The sequence below is a fragment of the Ambystoma mexicanum genome, chromosome 11 (assembly GCF_040938575.1).
Source record: "Ambystoma mexicanum isolate Mex_15411 chromosome 11, UKY_AmexF1_1, whole genome shotgun sequence".
Classification (NCBI taxonomy): Eukaryota; Metazoa; Chordata; class Amphibia; order Caudata; family Ambystomatidae; genus Ambystoma; species Ambystoma mexicanum.
In genome coordinates this window covers 688,648,774-688,669,690 of record NC_090934.1, presented here as the reverse complement: position 1 = coordinate 688,669,690, position 20,917 = coordinate 688,648,774, and the positions used below count along the sequence as shown (strand labels likewise).

At 42.1% G+C, this 20,917-nt stretch overlaps 1 long non-coding RNA gene across 1 annotated transcript in view; it reads right to left on the bottom strand.

Moving 5' to 3' along the window:
• Positions 1-12,150: 12,150 nt before the first annotated feature.
• Positions 12,151-20,917, bottom strand: part of LOC138503663 (uncharacterized) — a 104,345-nt gene continuing 95,578 nt past the window's right edge. The window contains exon 3 of the long non-coding RNA XR_011279683.1: positions 12,151-14,663. This is a non-coding gene — a long non-coding RNA (uncharacterized lncRNA). The remainder of the gene's footprint in view (positions 14,664-20,917) is intronic.

Sequence of the window (20,917 nt, the reverse complement as noted above, 5' to 3'; positions counted from 1 at the left end):
AATATTTATAAAGTGACAGAATTGAGTTGGGGAACGTCAATAATTCCAGAGTTACTTCCTGGATTCTGTCCATGCAAGGATTTCATGTGGAGGTCATATAGGGGCTAAAACAAGAAGAGTCCCCTAGTACAAGGGTTGGCAGACTTGCATGATTGTGCTGAAGAAAACGTTCTCAGGAACGAAAGTCTAATGACCTACAACAACATGGAGGAATACTTAACTTTCCCACACAAGGTCTCTGAAGAAGACACGTGTTAGGGAATACCCACAGTTTATGTGGATGGGTGTTCCTACCATGTTGTTAACAATGGGGAAAAAGAACTGGGGATGGCACTGGAAATGCCTAGGTGTATGATACCCTGGAACACTCTGCTGGTTACATAATATGACCCCGAAGTAGTGACGTTGCAGAGTTGATGGCCATTCATCAAGCAATCCTAACTGCAGTGCACCACCAACTCAAAAGACTGGTCATAATCACTGGCTCTTATTATATCAGGAATGGGTTTGTGGGGCACCTGCTTCACTGGAAAATGGATCCAGTCAATTGATAATCTGGTGACCTCCGATGAGATGACGATCTATTGGAAGAAGATAAGAGGTCATTCCAAAATAGAGGGGCCAGAAAAGACAAAAGAAGAGCAGACAGAAGACAAATGGGTCCACATCAATCAGTTAGAAAGCTGTCATCCTGACAAGATTTACAAATTATTGAGGAGCCAAATGAAAGTTGAGCAGTGAAAGGAAAGGGTGAAAACCCCGGATGGAGGTGTGTAGCAGGTGAGTATTTAATTAATAATCTTTGAAAATGTTAAGAAAGAAAATATGTGTTGAGGTTCTGAAACTTTATATCTATTTCTATGTAATGTTTTTCTCTCAAATACAATGGGCCTCATTACAACCCAGGCGGTAAGTTCCCTACTTTACCACCATGGTGTAAACTCTGTTTACACCATGGAGGATGGCGGATTTACCGCCCCATTCCAAGGTGAGTGGGGTGGTAAATACCCATTCCCCATTTACCCTTCCCCATTGCCATTTTTGCCCCATAGGGCATAATGGGAGTGGGGAAGGCGCTAATTACGGCACCGTAAATTACGGTGCCGTAATTAGCACCAGGCGGGTTAGCGCCTTGCGTTTTAATGCCTGCTAAAAGCAGGTGTTAAAATGGTAATCAGGCGTTAAGGGTTAACTGCGCCCACGGCGCCGCTAAACCCTTAACGCCTGTGTTGTAATGAGGCCCAATGTCCTATCTTCCAGGGAACTATGTTGTGTAAAAAGTACTGAACCTTTCTTTTCTTTGTATTGCTAGATAACTAACTTCCTTCACTTCCAGCCTGGGGGCAGGAAGGGAGTACGGGGAGGACCCAGTGACCCCGGGTACAAGGAAGGAAGGGGGTTCCGTTCTACACCCCACAACCCAAAGACAGAGGTGGAGGCCGGAGTGCGCACTCCCTAAGGAAGGAGAAGGAGTGGGTTCCATTCCACAAAACCCCCAACCAAAAAGATGGAAGTGGAGGCCGGAGTGCCCACTCCCTAAGGAAGTAAATTTTGCCAGAACGGTGCCAACAAAACAAATATATAAAAAATTAAAAAAGAAAGACTTTGGAAGAAAAAATCCCTCTCCCCTGCTGTTCCCCACTAAAGAATCATGGAAGAACCGGGGGGACATATGCGTTTTAATGAAAGGCCCAAACAAACATAAATGAAAGGCCCACTGGAAAAATTACCTGCCAGCCTTCAAAAACTTCTACACTGAAAATTGGCCTATAAATGCAAACTGTGTGTGTTTCTGCAGGTAACACACAGAAGAACTATGGGAATGGCCAAGCACTGAAAATCAAAAGCCCTATCTTTCATTACAAAAAGAAAGGTTGAACTGAAAAAAATTCCGCTTCTACATGAAAATCAGGTTTTTCAAACACTGAAAATAAAATAGCTTTCCATGTGTGTTTTGGAGTTTTAACGCAAGACATGAGAAAACATTTCCCCAGGTAAAATAAAGATGTCAGGGGAAAAACTTGGTGTGTAGTGTCAAGATGCAATGTATAAAATATATATTAGGCTTCACATGCAAAATACTGGCAACAATTCAAAAGAAAAGGCCACTTTGCTTCCAGGGGTCACATGTAAATTTAATTTAGGCCAGAGGCTGACTCTTTTGCTGGTTGTTGGGCAGAATTCTCAAATGACTTCTCCGCTGCGGCCTGTTGGCTTCCTGAGCTGGAAAGGGGATCTCTTTGAGGCTCATGCATACCAGTTATTTACAACTTCAATAAAGTGACTATCAGCCATGCGTGGAGAAAAATAACAGGACAAAGTGCCAGATTTCGACATGGCCTTACGGCATCACAGGGCAGAGGTGAATTGCCTGCTGTATGATAAGGATCACCTCAGCCCATCAACTTTCAAACAACAAAGAGGCTAATGGCTTTTACGCAGGCAAAAGTGAGACTGGCGTTGAGAAATGAGAACTAAGATTTGCATACATGTGAAGATTTCCCATTAGTTTAAATGGACTATCATAACTAGTTATTTTCTATGCAACAATATGTCACACTGCGTCTATTCATAGGTCATTTGAAAGCTAGTAATGAGCTTGTTATTCTGATGTAAATTTGACCCACATGCAATTTTTGGAAATCATGTTATCACCTAAATTATGTTTCTGGCTGTTCCCCCGAAAATGTCTCGAATTTAAGAATTGGCGAGCTGATGGAGGATAAAATTAGGTAGCAAATAGCATGTTCATAACTTTAATACTTTAAGTATAAGCAACAACAAATTGCCACACGCCCGTGCAACATGGTGCAAACAAGGCTATCGTATTATCAAATCCCCCATGATTAGCTGAAGCAGAATATACATATATATATGTATATATATATATAGTTATGGTTAAATTGCTAATCCCATAATCCCATAGGAAGAGCACTTTTTGGGCGGCTTATAACTTCGTTCCCCCTGGACAAATCCTCACCAAACTTTGCAAAAAAAAAAGTATATGGCCCACTCTGAATTTTTCTGCAAGGTTTGGTGAGGTTTGGTCCAGGGGGGGGGCAAAGTTATAGGAGGGTCCCAAAATTTCTTTTTTTCCCATAGACATAATGGGAAAAAACATTGCTCACACCTACAGCCCAAACCGCTGGACGGATTTTCACCAAATTTGCGGCAGGAGCGGCGGCTTGGTCCCGAAAGCATGCTTTTTTTAATTTGGTGTAAATCCGTACAGTCGTTTTTTTTTTAAATGACCAAAACGTAAAGCAAAAAAAATAGTGATATGTATGTCCGCTCCGCGGACACACTTCCCTGTTCTCTCCGTGGACAGGACACCGATAGGCTAATTGACTTGCCTCATGTCCGCGGACACCCAAAGTGTTCGCTGATTGGTTGGCGTGAAGCGTGAGGTGCGTCAGATTTTTGGAAACGCCCGCCATCTTGGGGCATCAGCCGGTGTCGGTGGACATCGCAGTAAAACATATTAAAAAACACAACATTTGCAAAAGTGAGACTGCATGTATCCAACACTGAATGTGTGATGTATGCCTTGTTTTTAAATCAAACATGTGTCTATTCCTAAGCTAAATTTTGAAGTAATATTTGCCACAGGCATTTTTCCAAATCTGTTATTTTAACTGCTAGCATTTTGAGTATGCAGAGAATTCCATATATCAAGCATTGAAGGTGAACTAGTTTTCATTAAAAAAAAATTATGCCTATATTTGCACACTAAAAACATTCAGCCAGAAGCGTGACGATTATATACTACTATTGTGCCATATTAATATTATTGAAATTCAACCTTCAACTGGGTGCATGGGAAATTAGTTTTGACCAGTTTATTAGCCTTTTTTCATGACAAATGTAAATGTAGAAAAGGCGTGTTTTGTGATTGAAGCTGTGTTTTCGGCCAAAAAGAAGGTGGTGGCTGTGATTGAACAACATTATTATTCATTGATCTTATAATAAAATACATATACATTCTTTCAATTCCCCGGCCTGGTTCTTGGTTGACTAGGGGCACAGGGGTAGGGGTAGGAGATTTATGTGGCTCTATATGAGTCTTTAATAAGGCCAGCCCTAAAGGAAAACTCAAGCAAAGTATAGTAGGGCTCCCTGATGTGGGGGAGCTCCCCAGGTTAAGGGGGTCGCTCAATATAACATTACAACTACATTAATAAATAGAGCTATGGTGGCAAGATGGGTGGTAGTCAGAATGGAACAGGAAATAGAGACAGAACAGGGAGTGCCAATTGGAGGTTTGTCCATTCTAATTTGGATAACCCAAATGAATCATCAAATTTTTCTCAGGAGTTTGCTCACATCCATCGATCCTATTGCAAGGCGGTGACTTAAATACAGAAATAGATACAGAGCTTGACACATCATAAAGGCAGAAAGCTAGCCCACCTGCTGTGCATAAAACAAGACAGTCTTTAAGAATTGATAGAATATTTCTGATTGATAGATTTGTGGCATTTGAAGAACCCCACAAAGAAATGTACTGCTTCCTTCAGGAAGACACACGTATTTCCAGATAGATCTTTAATTAACTTCTTTGTCATCATTGAGAGGAGATTCTTTCGAGAGGGAACAAAGGAAGATATCGTACTATGTTGCAATTAGCGTTATGCTGGCAAAAATTACTAATTATTTGAAGGCTCAAAGGTGGACATAAAACAAAGGCTTACAGTCACACCATGCCTTTTACCCCATTTATAGATGGTCTAACCCAGTAATGTATGAAATGTAATGGAGGTGCTAGGATTTAATGATTCTTTCTACACACAATAACCAGTAGCGAGAGAGTAAATAATATCCCACTCATTTCCCTAGCAAAAAGAGTAAAGAGAGCACACAATAGAGCTAATGAAAAATAAGATTTGGAGAGAAGCATATGGAGTCAATAAATAACCAAAATAATAAAAAAAGAGCAGTGATGGAGGACCAAGATGGCAGAAAAAGTTCAGAATATAGATTAGATATGCCTGGAGGCTGACGGGTTTGAAAAAAAATGCAATAGTATAATTATGAACAGTCAGACAAAGAAGGGAAATGCTTGACCCCACAGTTTAAGAGCAAGAAAAGGAAATGTATTGTAAGAAAACTAAAAGAGAAACTCCCTGAAGAAATTTTTGTACAACTAGAAATGATTGCTACATGTTTATCAAAGGGTCTAACAGTAAAATCCAGAAATATATTAGAGGGCATTGGGTATTTCTTAGTTCAATTAATCATGCCTGGGTTATGACAAGCTAAACTTTATAAGGGTACCTTATACAGTCTTTATCACCCAGGTGAAAACCGTACTATAAGAAGAACAAAGATTAAGGCCATAAGTGAAATACAGAACTGATTAGAATACATTATAATCATACAACTTAGATCCTAAGAATAAATAATTGTATTTCTTGTCAATATATATTACTGCCAAATGAGAGAGATACAGGAATCTTTGTTCTTCCTTTTCTGTTCTCTGTATCCTTGTGCCATTAGGTGGGTTCATTTTCAAGTGATGCAGTCGCCTGAGCATGAAGAATTATAGTTGGGTTATGACACGGGCATGATGTGTTACTGGAAGGGGAGCTACTGATAAAAGACATGTAAATAGTTATTAAGGAAATCAAGAATGGGAAAGCTGATACGAGATGGCTTCCTGATAGAATTTTATAACAAAATGCTAAGTAGTAATCAGCCAATCCTGGGTGAAACAAATACTAAAGTCACGACAATGATTGTCATTTGGGCCTTATTACAAGTTTGCTGGTGCGGAAATAATGTGCAGGTACTAACGTTTACCATCACGTTTCCACACCTGCAAACTACAAGTTTGCCGGTGGGTGGCCTGATTTCTGTCCACCCAAGAGCTGAAATTAAGTCAGGCACCCCACAGACATCCCACTGGCAAAAAACAGCCAGTATTACCGGCACCGGTATTCCCAGTGCCAGTAATACCAGCTACCCCCACCCTTCCCACCACTTTTCCGGAGACCAAGTGGCAGGAACAGTATTACTATTTGGTGGTATCACACTAGATTTACTGGTGGGATATCACCAAACTAATAATGAAGCCCAAAGTGCCTACATTCCTTCTTAATTTTTATTTGTAAATGTTTTCAATGATACTATCAAATAGACTGGTGACAGTACCCCTGGGTTATTTAGCCCAGAACAACAGGGCTTCATGCAAAGGGTGGACATATTCCAGCAGATTTATCTTTTATCATTGATTAAAGATATTTGCAAAACCGGAAGACAAAATATTTCAGTAATTAGTGTTGATGCTGAAAAAGCATTTCATAGGGTGTTCAACCAATTTTGTGGGAAATGATGGGAAGAGTGAGATTCAGTGACAATTGTGTAAGATATATGAAGGCACTTTAATAGGGGCCTCAGCAAGATTAGAAGTAAATGGTGTGCCATCTGAAGAATTTCTAATAACAAGGGGGAACAGTGAGGAGTGCCCCCTTTCTCCCTTGATGTACTCGCTGTATACAGAATCTCAGACACAAGCAGTGTCACAACTAAGGGACACAAAAGGCTTTTATTTTGAAGCATTTCAAGTGAAGTCACTTCTTTATGCAGATAACCATCAGTTCCCATCCCAATAATACACAAAAGAACCATGTTAGGCAAGAGCTTTAAAGTCCACTCTGGGATCTAAAGCCATTTATTGAATGAAAATAAAACTGTTTATGCATTGAAATGTGGGACAGGAAACTGACCCAGCAATGCTAATTATTCGCTATAAGGATATCCATGTTTGCAAAGATGTGGAAGATATGAAAAACAAAATTAAATTAAAGCACACTATTAAGGATTGTAGACAGCATTGTAACCTAAAATGATCAATGCTAGGAGGATACGTTTTGATTCCATACTCTACCCATTTATGTACACCAGACTTGTTTCCAGCAACTTCAAATCAATACGAATATCTTTATCTGGTACAAGAAAGGGCACAGAAGAGCATGGAAATTGCAGGCAAAACCAAGAATTAGGGGGGAATTGGAGCTCACAGATTTTAAGAGCCATTACAAGGCAGCAATCTTAAAAGGTGTGTGTCTACTGATTGATACACGAAATCGAACACACTCGAAGTAATGATATCCCATTGTACCTCCAGAGACATTGTAATAAAATTCACTTGGACCATTTGTATTACACAAGACAAAAGAGAGACAATGTAAGACCTAATTAAAAGCTAAATCCCAGTTTGGGGTAATCTCTGAGTTCCCTCATGTTTTTAAGAAATGAATGCCCTTGGATGGAGGCAGCTAGGTTTAAAGGATTAGGAGACTTAATAAACAATTAGGGGGTGGGGGGAATTACTGCCCCCCCTCCCTCCAGCACTATCTGAAACGTTGTCAGGCCTAGTATGATAGTCGCTTGTTTTGTTCCTCCCCTCCCTTTCTGCACCCCTCTCCCTCACCTTTTGTTTTTCTCCGGCTCAGAAATGTCGTCAGGCCTAGTACAGTAGTCGCCTCTCTGTTTCCATTTCCTTCCCACTCGCCGCTCCCTTCCTTATCTATGTCTTAGCTCTTGCACTATCTGAAATGTCGTCAGGCAGAGTACGATAGTTAATTTCACATCCTTACTGGTCATGGCCTGTGAGAATGTCATTGTATTTTCCCTTGTTCCCTCCCTTGCCTTGAAGAGCTTTGAAACACATTCTGTATAGGGCTATATAAATAGACTATCCTATTATAGCATATCAATGGGAAAGTAAGGACAATGGAGGAGGTAAGAGAGAAACTGCAACCCTTGAAATGATGCTTCCACTACTAAAGGATACATTCCTTGGTAAAGATCAAGGTTGGCAGTCATGATTGGAGATACAGACGCAAGGAAAACATTAATAGCAGATCAGATTAGAAAAACAACATATCTAAACAGTGTTCTATCCTGTAATACACACAAGCTGATGACAATTAATACAGTACAAACCCGGAAAAGAGCTCTGTGGCAAGAACAAGATTGCATTTGTGAAACCCCACTCTTTCATAATCCATAGACTGTATTAAATGTCAGAACTACTTACTAGCAAAGATAAAAGGTAACACAAAATGAAAATCCCACAGATAAGAGGATGAAGGAAAAATAATGTTCATTTTGACAACTTGCCAGGTGAGACAAGATTTCTGGCTGGAAGTGTTGGGGTTGATCCTGACGTAGAAAAACTGGGACAATATTCAGGTGATGATTTTTGTGGGTGGATCACAAAGGATGCGCCAATTTATGTTTTCGTTTTCATAGCAATCATAATTTCAAGAATGCAGAGTTTGGAGAAGCGGAAGGAACCATTATCTCCTTTGGCTGGAAAATGGCGAGAAGCACTGATTAATTGTTCACAAATGGAATATAAAAGCTTCATCTAAGAAGCCATGGGGCATATTACAAGATCTCGGGGAAATAAGATAATTCTGAAATAGGAATAGGAATAAAAATGGAATTCTAAACATCTAAGGACAACACATGTTGATAATATACCAGTTGAACTTAAGAAAATCACATGCTGACATTTTGTGGAAATAGAATGCAACAACTGCTGAACAGATTGACATTAAACTTGGATGAGATGTTGGAAGGTAGCTATGCTGCTCGTGGATCATGGCTGAAAGCCATCCCCTGGGCACAATGCACACTGGGCCTGGCTGCATGCAATGCACAGTGGACAAGGTGCCCACTGGGTATGGCCAAAGGGTGCTTAAGGTGCTAGTGGCATGGCCGAAGTGGGCTCTGTGTGTGCATTCACAGTATCCTGTAAAAAGGCTCTGGGCCTCATTACGACCCAGGCGTTGGACCATGGTGCTTTTAGCACCATGGTCCATGCCGGATTCCGCCATGGTGGATGGCGGAATTACCGCCGCATTACAAGGTTGGTGGGGCGGTAATTCCCCATTCAACATGGCCCCTTCCCCATTCCCATTTTTGGCCCATAGGGCACAATGGGAATGGGGAAGGCACTAATTACGGCACCATAAATTACGGTGCAGTAATTAGCACCAAGGTCCCTTAGCGGGTTGGGTTTTAACGCCTGCAAAAAGCAGGCGTTAAAGTGTGAATCGGGCGTTAAGGGTTTAACGGCGCAGCAGTCTTTTACGGCGCTGTTAACCCCTTAACGCCAGGGTTGTAATGATTGTCCACTGACCATGCCCAGTTACCACTTTGAGTGTATTGTCAGTGCCCTGGGGCGCGGGTTCAGTTTCCACTTGACTTGGCTATAGGCATTACCCGCAGAGCACTGTGGGTTTGTTTCTGGTGCATGGGGCAATGTTTACTCAAGGTCATGCCCATTGGGCATTTTTTGGTTTGTTAGTGTACATCATTAAATATTCAAGCAATTCACTGAAACCCTTTTGTTAAGTATGTTTCTGGGCATACTTCTGTGCCTGCGAGTGCGTGTGTGTGTATATTTGTGCAAACGTTCTATACGTGGATTTGTTGTCAACAAGTCAACGTAATACTTTTCCTCCAGTGACCTTCTACCCTCTGACTGTGGAAATCAATAACGCATTAAAATCTAGACGGTTTTGACATCACACCCACCTTTCTTTGAAAGCACACACCCATGAGTTCTTCTACTGTCTGTTGTTTTTTAAGAGGTTATCTCGTAAGCCCTCTGCGGACAAGTGACATCAGGGGCTGCACCCTGGGTGCAGGCCAAGTGAAATAATTAAGAAGGCCCCAGCCTCTGAGAAAGCCGCAGCAGCCCTGTTTTTAGAGACGCTTTATTAAAAATGCATTTCTTCCTTTGGTTCCTCGCCTAGGCCGTGGTCATGTGCTCGCCTGTCATGTCTGGCCCCGTCGCTGCTCATACTCGAGTTATGCCATCACGCTAATGTATTGTGACCGGTCCTCTCTCCTGTGACAAAGCCTCGCAGCTGCCTCCGAATCAATAGATGTCAAAGAAATATGAAAACAGCCATGACAGAGAACTTAAATCCTGGCCGGAGCCCGCAGAATCCAAAATGTGCTTCTGTTCTCAAGGCAGCGAGGATTAATGCCTGCAAAGTTTAGGCGAGTGTTGACTCGGCTGCCTTGTTCCCAGCAGATAGTGCGCTGCATCTGGTGAGCTCGCAGTGTAATTTGTAATTACTGCCCTTCATGTGGTCCAATGGCTTGAACCGTCTTTAATTAAAAGCATAATTAAGGGAAGAACCGAAGGAGGACAATTACCAGATGGTCTTTTTTACAGAAATCCTAGTCATGTCTTCATTGCATCAGTGCTTTTCTCATACCTTTTTGGTTTGAGGTGACATTGTCTTGGGAATATGAGCTGTGGAAAAGAAACTTGGGGTCTGACCTACAGCTTGCCTATTAGCGCAACATTTAAAATACATAATAGTGTTCAGTCTCCTAATATGCATATGTCCTGGACTGGAAAGGGATTTATTATTTCTAACCTGGCATGGAATGGTTCGACTGAACTACATCAAAGAGGAAATAGGAAATGTGAGAGGGAAGAAGGAAGGAAGGAAGGAAGGAAGGAAGGAAGGAAGGAAGGAAGGAAGGAAGGAAGGAAGGAAGGAAGGAAGGAAGGAAGGAAGGAAGGAAGGAAGGAAGGAAGGAAGGAAGGAAGGAAGGAAGGAAGGAAGGAAGGAAGGAAGGAAGGAAGGAAGGAAGGAAGGAAGGAAGGAAGGAAGGAAGGAAGGAAGGAAGGAAGGAAGGAAGGAAGGAAGGAAGGAAGGAAGGAAGGAAGGAAGGAAGGAAGGAAGGAAGGAAGGAAGGAAGGAAGGAAGGAAGGAAGGAAGGAAGGAAGGAAGGAAGGAAGGAAGGAATGAATTCTTTTCTTCTAAAATACCGTTCCTTGACACTGTACAGTCGTTATTTAATAGCGAACTATTTATGGTGGCCTGATTATTTTTTGCACTGATGGAGTTTAACATATGAGAGCAAGCAGGTATATGCATGTTATCACTGACTTTAAATGCATTTTATTGGTGAATATATTAACTGAAAAAAAACCTTAGTTAAGGTGCAGTTAGGTTGTGCAAATTTAACGCAACAAAACCCTTGAAATTCAGCAGATGTGTGTAGTCATGACCAGTTTTACTCAGCTTGCTCCCGTTGATGCCCCCATAATGTCATTGTGTATGCCATTGTGAATCCCTTCTTTTATAATATGTATGTGCTCATGGGCTTTGCAACGGGAACGCACCAAGTGAAGCTGGTCATGACTTCCCACATCCACTAAATCTCATGGGTTTTGTTCGGTTAAATCTGCACAACTTAACTGCCCCAATTTTTTCAGTGAATTTCAGGGGTTTTATTTAAGCAATAAGCCCTGAGCAGGTAATGCCGCAGGGCCCATAGTTACAGGCCCGAGTAAAGCAAGGGCATTATGGAAGGCCCGGGGTATTACCTGAAGTGGTAATGCCCCCCTGCCAGGGGCTTATTGCTATTAGTACCCTGGCCCGTAAGGCCGAGGTACTAATTGTTTTTTTTTCTGTTCTGAAACAAAAAGTTCAAAAAATGGCTACCGGGGAAGGGAACACAAAGTCTGTTTTCCCTTTCCATGGCAGCCATTGAAAACAATAAAATAAGGTAAACAAACAAAATGGTCACAATGGAAAGGTAGAAGGGACTACACATAGTCCCTTCTCCCTATCCATGGCAGCCATTAAAAAAAAAGAAAAGAAAATGAAAGAAAAAAATGGCCACCATGGACAGAAGAAGGGACTACGTGTAATCCCTTCTTCCTTTCCATGTAGGTGTGTCGCAGATCGGGAGCAGGATCGCTGGAGACAGAGGAGCAAATAAAAAGTGGAGGGAATGGGGCAGGGAAGGGAAATCTGTAGAGGGAGTGGGGGAAAGGGGGTAGAGCACTTACGTCATTCCCCAGCGGGGGAAGCTGGTAGCCTCAAGCCATGAGGTGGCTCAGAGCAGGGGGATTACCACAGGTAATTCCCCAATGCCAAGCCTCCTTATTGGCTGAGAGGTTGCCACACACACACCCTGCCCGTTACTAAAATACTATAACGGTTTATTGCGAGACCACCCTCAACACAGTGTTCCTTCCCTCCCCACTCAAGGTGTCATGCAAAATACTATTTAACGGATTATTTTCTTCAGACCTACTTCAGACTCATATCATGCCCCTTGGATTCCTCCACCTGAGCTACCAATGAGTCACGAACCAGACCAGTGTACAGGAAATATATTTGTATTTATTTAAATTAAAAGTAATAGGAATCATACTGAACTAAATGTGCCACCTTCTTTGTGGCTCACCATTAACTCCTTGTTACTCAAATCATTTACACAAATTAGTTAAGGAAAACACAAATCACAATTCTTTACTGTCTACAAATTTCACTTCAAGATGTAATTAAACTGATCAATAACCAAAACATTTAGAAATATAGTATTGTGCAATTTTTGTTTCCCTGCGGGCCTAAAAAGGTTAGCAGTAGGGTTCCAAGATTGGTAAAAAATACATATGGCAGTTATGATTTCACCCACACTTTTGGTTTAAAATAAACACAGGGTGATTTTGCGTTTTTTTTGCAGACCCCGCCTACTTTGGTCTGTATTGCGGAAGTCGGACAGAAATATTTGAATAATTTGGGGAATTTGGGATTTCAGACCCAGCTACACTGAAAGGCTTGTCTTAGGGGAAGCTGGACAAAAAGATTGGACTGATTTAAGAACAAAGACACCCCTCTTCCTTAAAGAAGTCATTGTCAATAGGACAAAAAGGATTACCCAATTAGATTATAGGCTATCGTTTTTCAGCGCACACTGGCAAGTGAGCTTTGTTAATTTTGAATTTTAACAAAAATCATCCCGTAGTGTTCCACCTAATGGGGAATTAATTAAATAAATCTGTTTAATTAAATAGGCATAAGGATCTACACAGTTTTGCACCCCCACCCACTATAACCGATTTAAGGCAAGCAGACTCCCCACCTTTTGGTTTCCCAAGGCTCAGTTCTATTTACATAGAAAGCCTTTGTTTAAAGTTCAGGATAGCCACCTGCATGCCAGGACCCTCTGGAAAGATAGGGCAGGGGTCTGGTCACTTCTCTCTCAAGGATGGTCTCCGCTCTCCAGCATAGGACCCAGTCAGCTCTTAGGCCTTCCTAGAAATAGACAGCTCCACCAAGATGCACTCTCAGCAATCTCCTATGTTGTTATCTTGCAGCTATCAGATGGTAAGTTGCAGCAGCATTGTTTTGATGGTAAATTTCAGAAGCTCTGTCTCCTCTTCCTAGTGCAGTCCCCCTTATATAGCAACGATGACACCACCAATTTTACAAGCAGGGAAGTACCCTGCAAGAGGTCCCCAAATAGGATTGGACAATTACCCTTCTCTCTCCTCACAAACCCACCCTCAGAGTCAGGATTGGTTTGGGGGTCTGGAGCAGACATATGGCAGCTTAATTTTCAAACCCCCTTTGTTCTCAGTTCAAATGTTTGCAAATGTCTAGCTATATGGCAAAACTTTATAATTTTACGAATAACTGCCATAATATTGATATTTTCTGATTCTGCTAATCATGGGGAATGAAATAAGATGGCAGCCACATCCGTACCATATTGCACGGGTGTGTTGTACTTTTCTGCCCATTTCACAAAAAGTATAACAGTTATGAACATGTACCATATTACCTATAGTCCCCAATTTCACCCTCCATCCGTTCACCAACTATCACATTTAGAGAATTTTCAGATCAGCCAGAAACACACCTTAGATGGCCATTTCAGTTCCCTGAGTCGCGGGGGATGAATTATATATATTCAAAATCACCTGGAAAACACCTAAAAATGGTAAACAAATGAAGAAAATCCACCTTATGGTTGCTGGGGAAAAGGCCTAAGTTATAATAGTCCTATTAAATGAATTGTAAATCTTCATGTGGCATAAATGGCAATTCTCCTGCCTTCAGGCTATGTGGTCTCACTGGGTCAGCCTGTAACCAGAGTCTTCTCTTTGTGTTTGCAGCTGCTGTTTGAAGTTAGTTCCCGTTTTGAAGTTGTAGCCCCCAGTCTTCACACCTTTTAGTCATGGTCCAGCCAAGGGGAACTTGTTCTGCCATAACTGCCTTCAAAACCAGCAAGTCTGGAGAACACTGGGCTTGCCACACCTTTAGCAGGACACCCTTTATTGCAGTTGTAATTAGATGGGGGTGTCACCTTCCAGTGGGGGAGTTTGTGGTGACATGTGTCCAACAGCCAGCAAAAGGGTTTGCGTAGAGACAATATTTCATGAAAACAAAGTGGCTTTTGAAATGTCACTGGTATTTTGTATGTGAAACATAATATAGATTACTTTTTGTCAACAAGTACCCTTTTCCCTGACATTTTTCCTGTTAGCAGTTGTACATTTTGGCATTTAAACTGCAGATACACATGTCAAGCTAGTTTTTTAGGGTCAGTGTTTAAAAATCCTACTTTTCATGTGAAAGGGACCTTCAGTTTTCACGTGCAGCCACAAGCGAAGTGGTTTTTGTGTTAGTATTGAGAAATCAAGCTTTTCCCACTCCAGCCCCCCTTCCATCATTGGGTTGGAGGGTGTGCCACAGCCCCCCATTCTTTCTTCATTAGGGAGAGGGCACTCCAGCCTCTGTTTCCCTCTTTGGGTTGGAGGGTGTGGCTCGGCACCCCATTTCTTCCTTCTTTCCAGGGTCCATAGGGTTCTCACCAGACTCCACTCTCTCCTCCAGGCCGGAAGTTAAGGAGGTTAGTTCCCGAATAAAAGAAAGAAAAAGAGTTTCAGTACTTTTTACACACATATTTCCCCAGAAGACTTAAATAGAATTTACAACAACATACAATTATAACATGACATTTTACCATTTCACAAAATACATTTTATTTTCTTCAGTGGTACAATAACACCAAGTAAATTACTCCCTGTTTATATATCATGGCCTGTGGTAGTGGCCATGTAGTAGTTATGGTTAAGTTGCTAAACCCATAGGAAGAGTACTTTTTGGGCGGCTTATAACTTCGCTCCCCCTGGACGAATCCTCACCAAACTTTGCAAAAAAAGTATATGGCCCACTCTCGCAAAGTTTGGTGAGGTTTGGTCTATGGCGGTCAAAGTTATAGGGGAGTCCCAAAATTTATTTTTTTTCCCATAGACTGAATGGAGAAAAACTTTGCGCATGCCTACAGCCGCAACCGCTGGACGGATTTTCACCAAATTTGTGGCAGGAGCGGTGGTCTCGAAAGCGTGATTTTGTAAATTTGGTGGAAATCAGTCGAGTAGTTTTTTTTTAAAACGACCAAAAAGTAGGACTAAAAAAATTAGTGATATCTATGTCCGCTCCGCAGACAGGGTACCGATTGGCTAATAGACTTGCATCATGTCCACGGACACATAACGTGTTCGCTGATTGGTTGGAGTGAAGCGTGAGGTGCGTCTGATTTTTGGAAACACCCGCCATCTTGGATTCACAGACAGCGGCCGGTGTCCGCAGACATCGCTTTAAAAAGACAACATTGTACTTGTCAAATTTACCAAATAATCTCTGGGGAGGTGAGGGGTGATGAGGATAGGATGGAATATGGCTGCAAGAAGCAAAAAAAAGGTATTTTCTGCTGCGAAAGTCCGCAAACAGTTTGGATGTTCGCGTACAGTCCTGTGAAGTTCACGGACACCTCTGCATTACAGGGTTGGTGAAAAGCAGTTCTTGGATGGCTTATAACTTTGGCTTATAACTTTGGCACCACTTAATGAAACTGCATGAAATTTTGCAATTATATTCCTGTTTTTGCAAAGTTTGGTGGGATTCTGTCAAGAGGGAGCAAAATTAGAGGGGGGTCCCAAAATTATGTAAAGCCTTATAAATGAGGTGCCATCTGATGAATCTACACTTAATTTGGCAAACTGGTAATAGATCTAGATATAAATGTTTTTGCGAAGTTTGGTGGGATTTCGTCAAGAGGGGCAGAATTAGAGGGGGGGTCCCAAAATATTGAAAGGCTTATAAATGTGGTGCTATTTGACAAATCGACACAAAGGTTTGCAAAAAGATTATAGCTCTAGATATACATTTTTTCGTAAAGTCTGAATGGATTTTGTCAAGTGGGGGCTAGGTTATATGACAACTGTATGTGCATACATTTGACACTTTTGAAAAAATAAAACATGGGTGGATTTCCAGCAAACATGTGTAAGGAGCATTGAGAAGGACCTGAAAGCATGGTTTTGCAAATGTGCCCGTGTTTTATGATGTCATCTTCATGTCCTTGATTCCTGGGTGTTAGTCTTAGCAGTGCATGGTGGTGGCGCGAGTTATGGTTGCTTAGCTTACCATAACTGGCGAATTTCTGGGGTTTTTAGGTTTTACTTGTAACCATAACGTCCCTTTAACAAAGGTTTTTCGTTTAATTTCATAGGTTTTTATTAGTGCAACTTAAACATAATGTTTAATAATGTTTTTTCATTTGTATGCAGTTAGATATGCCCTAGGGCGTCCTGCCTCTGTTGTCTTTGTTACTGTCCAACTACTTGACAACTATTTTTTAATAATAAAGCTCGTAATTTATTACGAGGTGAGTCAGGGTTTTTTTTACTCTCTGACTCAATACAGTGGAGATTGCGTCTCGCCTGAAGTGCAGTTTGGATTCCTTCTTTTTTCGTACGTATATGCATATATTCATCTTAGTTTCTATCCTATTTTTTATCCTTCCTTTTCATTCTTCAGATGGTTCTTCAGCTTGACTTTCATTAGGCTCATCAATCAGTCGTGAAGAGTGTCTGCAATGACAGCTTTTCAACTGATTGATGTGGACCCATTTTTCTTCTGTCTGTTCTACTTTTGGAATATGCATCGTGTAAGCAACATGTGATATTTTATGTAAAATTTCAAAGGCACCCCGCCAAGATGGAAGGAATGTGCGCTCATTGCACTGATTCCTATGAAAATTGTGCAGGTAAACTGTGTCACCTACTTCATTCTCATTCTTGGTGGTCTATCATAATAGGTCTTCCTTCCATCAGCCGACTTTTCTAAATTGTGCTTAGCATAAGCAAAAGCATGCTCGAGGTGCTTCCTTAAATTTGAAATGTACTCGTGAGTAGTGGTCACATTTATCATATCAGTGTTGGCTTTTGAGTTCTATAGAGCAGATGCTGTGGTCTGATCATGAGCTCAAATGGACACATCTTTATTGCAGAAGATGGTGTAGCCCTAATAGCCATCAGAACAAGCGACAATCGGATGTCCCAACTGTTTCCAGAGTCTGCCATGAACTTCTTCAAGGTACTCAGAATTGTTTTGTTGGATCTCTCTACACCCCCCGCTTGAGGCCAGGTGGTAGGCAATGTGGAGTTTTCTTTTTACCCTTAGAATCTCCCACATCTTCGCCATCACCTCACTGGTAAAATGTCTTCCTCAATCCGGCTCAACCCTTTGTGGGAGACCAAAATGAGAGAAGATGTGGTTGATAATATTAGTGCAGCAGCTGTCTCTGCCTTACAATTGGCGGCTGGACGATATTCTACCCACTTTGTGGACAAGCATCTCAACATGTACTTGTTTCCTCTAGAGTAATGAATCACTGCCCGATGAAATCGACTTGCAGATCTGACCAAGGCAGTGTCATTCCCCTTTATTGCAGAGGAGCTCTGTGGGTGAGTGAACTAGGTTGAAATTGAGCACACACAAGACACCCCTTGAGGTAAATGTCGAGGTCCTGGCCCACGTGTGGCCACTAGGCAACCTCACATAAGATTTCAAATGTTGTATAAAACCCCTTATGACCAGCAGTGGCTGCGTCATTGGCATGGTTCAATATCAGGCTTCGGAATGAGGTAGGTACCATGCATTGGTCACAGCCAGATAGGGATCACCTTACCAACAAACCCTCTTGGATCCCGAACATCAACACCCAGAGATCCTCTTTACCGGTATAATCCAACTCTGTTAAAGGAAAGCTCACAGGGTCTTCAATGTGTCAATAAAATTTCCCAATGATTGGGTCCTCTTTCTGTGCAGTGATCAAATCTGCATCTGGGGTATCTTTACTCCACTGGGCTGTCGAGAATTTGCTGTTAGTATGAGTTTGTGACCAGGTGACAGCTGCCATTTGGATTTCACCAAGCAGGTATTCAGTTTCTATGAAATCCCCCTGCAGCTCTGGTTTTAGTCAGCTGATCAGCCAGGTCATTCCCAGTCTTAACTGACCCCTTTATTTTGGAATGACCTCTTGTCTTCTTCCAATAGATGGTCATCTCATTGGAGGTCACCAGATCATCAATTGACTGGATCAGTTTGGCGTGCTTTAGGGACTTATTGTTAGAACAAAGCATTCCTCTATTCTTCGAGCTAATTAGGCGCTCCACAAACCCGTTACTGACATAATCAGGGTCAGCGATTATGACTAGTTCATTTAGTTGGTGGTGCACTGCAGTGAGGATGTCTTGATGAACGGCCATCAACTCTGCAACATAACTACTTTGGGGTCCTATTTTATAACCAGCAGAGGGTTCCAGGGTATCATTCACCCAGGCATTCCCAAAGCCAGCCACCAGTTCTTTTGTCCTATTGTTATCAACATCGTAGGCACACACATCCACATAAACTGTGGATATATCCTGACACATGTCTTCTTCATAGACCTTGGGTGGGGAAGTTAAGTACTCCTTCATGTTGTTGTTGGTCATTAGACTTTCATCCTTGAGACAGTATTCCTGAGCACAATCATGTAAGTCAGCCAGCCCTTGCGCTACGGGACTTTTCTTGTTTTGGCCATATCTGACCTCCACAGGAAAGTCTTGCATGGGCATGACCTAGGAAGTAATTCTGGAATTACTAACATTCCCCACCCAGATTCTGTCACTTTGGAAGGTTTGTTGAGGAGTCTCGACAATGATATGCTCTGCCGGGATGAATGGGAAGTAATTGTTCAACACCCATCCCGTTGCCAGGAGTGCCTACTTGCAGTCATTGAATTTTTCCTCCACAGAGGACAAAGTCTTACTCATGTATAGGATGACTTTGTTGACCTTGTCATGCTATTGGTACAATACCACTGTTAGGCGAGTATCTGAGAATCCAGTCTTCAAGAAGTACTCCTTGTTCTTTATGGGGTAAGCCAAACAAGTAGCCTGGGAAAGGTTTCTTTTCAGTTGTTTTACTGCCTCTGATTGTTCCAGACCCCACTCCCACTTGACTCTGGCCTTTAATAAATGGACCAAGGGTTGAGTGACCTCTCCGTAGTCTTCAATGAACTTCTGACTATAATTGGTGAATCCAAGAAAGCTTTGTAATTCTCGCAGAATAGTTGGGTCTTTTAATTTCAATAAGGCTTCCACCTTCTTCCTTCGCCTGGGGATGAAGACCCTCGGGTGTGATCTTGTGCCTTAAGAAGTTCACTCAGGACTTACACCACTGTGCCTTCTGAAAGGACAGTTTTGTTCCGGCCTTCTGAAACTCGGTTAGGACATAGCAGATTTCTGCTACATCTTCCTCCACAGTTGAGCTCTTCTACAAAACATCATCCGCATAGCCCAGGTTTCCCCTTTCACCCAAATCATAGGAAGATGTTGAACTCATTGCTGGAGTTTATGTATACTGCTGGAGTTTATGTATACAAAGGAAGGGGGTTCAGGTCCACATGTACTGCTACCCCTGAAGGTAAAGGCAAGCTTGTACTGGTCTTCTCTGCTCACAGGTACTGTTCAGTAACTGTTGCTCAGGTCAATGGTGATGTACACCTTTGACCCTTGGATCTTGGCCAGCATCTGATTGATGTAGGGAAGGGGCCATCTTGAAATGTAGACCAGTTTGTGCCCTCAGGTCTGCACACAGTCTCCATTGGCAGTTTGGTTTCAGTATCCCCAGTACCAGGTTGTTGACTGTGGATCGGAAGAATTATCCCAAGGGATTCTAAGTTCTGAATAATCACTGTGAGTGACTCCATGGATGCGAGAGGTAACCAGTATTGTTTTACAAATACTGGAGCCATCTCGGGGTCCGTGGGAATGGTGGTTGAATGAATGTATCTGCGTCCACTGTCATATAGGTCCACTGAAAAGCTATCTTGGAATTCCAGGAAAACCTGTTTCAACTTATGTCTTTGCTCCTCAGTCTCATAGGCATCAGCAAGATTGATAATTTCCTCGACCATCTGTTTGAAACCTGGAAAGACTTATGGCTTGTCAATTTCAGTGGTATCCTCCAGTTGGGTGGAGAGATCTCTTTTGATGGTGTTGACTTGGACAGGAGATTTGATATAGTGTTCCTTGACTCTGAATACTAATTCCTCCCACCTAATGTCACAGGTCACCTCTTCCACATCATAGGGGCAGGACGAGCACACAAGGAAGTTCCCTCCATGCTTAGTAAGAATCTTTTCTGGGGGAATACCGTAGCTGATGTCGCAACAATTGTTTGGGATTGGTACCCTCTTCTTGCACTTGGATCTCAACAGCATAAGTCAGCACATGAGCTGACCGGAATGCTCTTTCAATGTTGTCAAAGCCCATGGGGTTACGCCCCAGTCGGGACCAGACTTTATGATTAATTAGGTCCAATTGATTGTAAATCGGTTGAGAATGTCACTTCCCAGATAAAAGGCAGAAGGGACATCTCTCATGACCTAAGAATTATAGTCTCTGGTTTTGTTGCCAATGGACATTTTTAGGATACGCCTAGGCAGGAGATGTTTGGACTTTGGGGTTTCCAGGCCTACTTCCCATTTGTCAATCAATTTAAATGTGGGAATGGTCTTATCTTTTGGGAGTTTCTTGAATAATGCTTTGCTAATGAAGCTCCTACCATTATTCAGCCATACTCTGAGCACCGAAGCCTCCCCCTCGTTTTCACTGAATAGGGAAAAACAACTCTTCCCCCTTGTTCTGAATGTCTGTCAGGCTTTGAGCAGGCTCTTCTTTGTCGGGTTTCATGGGACTAAAGGTTTCTTCTGATTTTGAACTGGTGTAAAATGTTTGGGTGTTCCC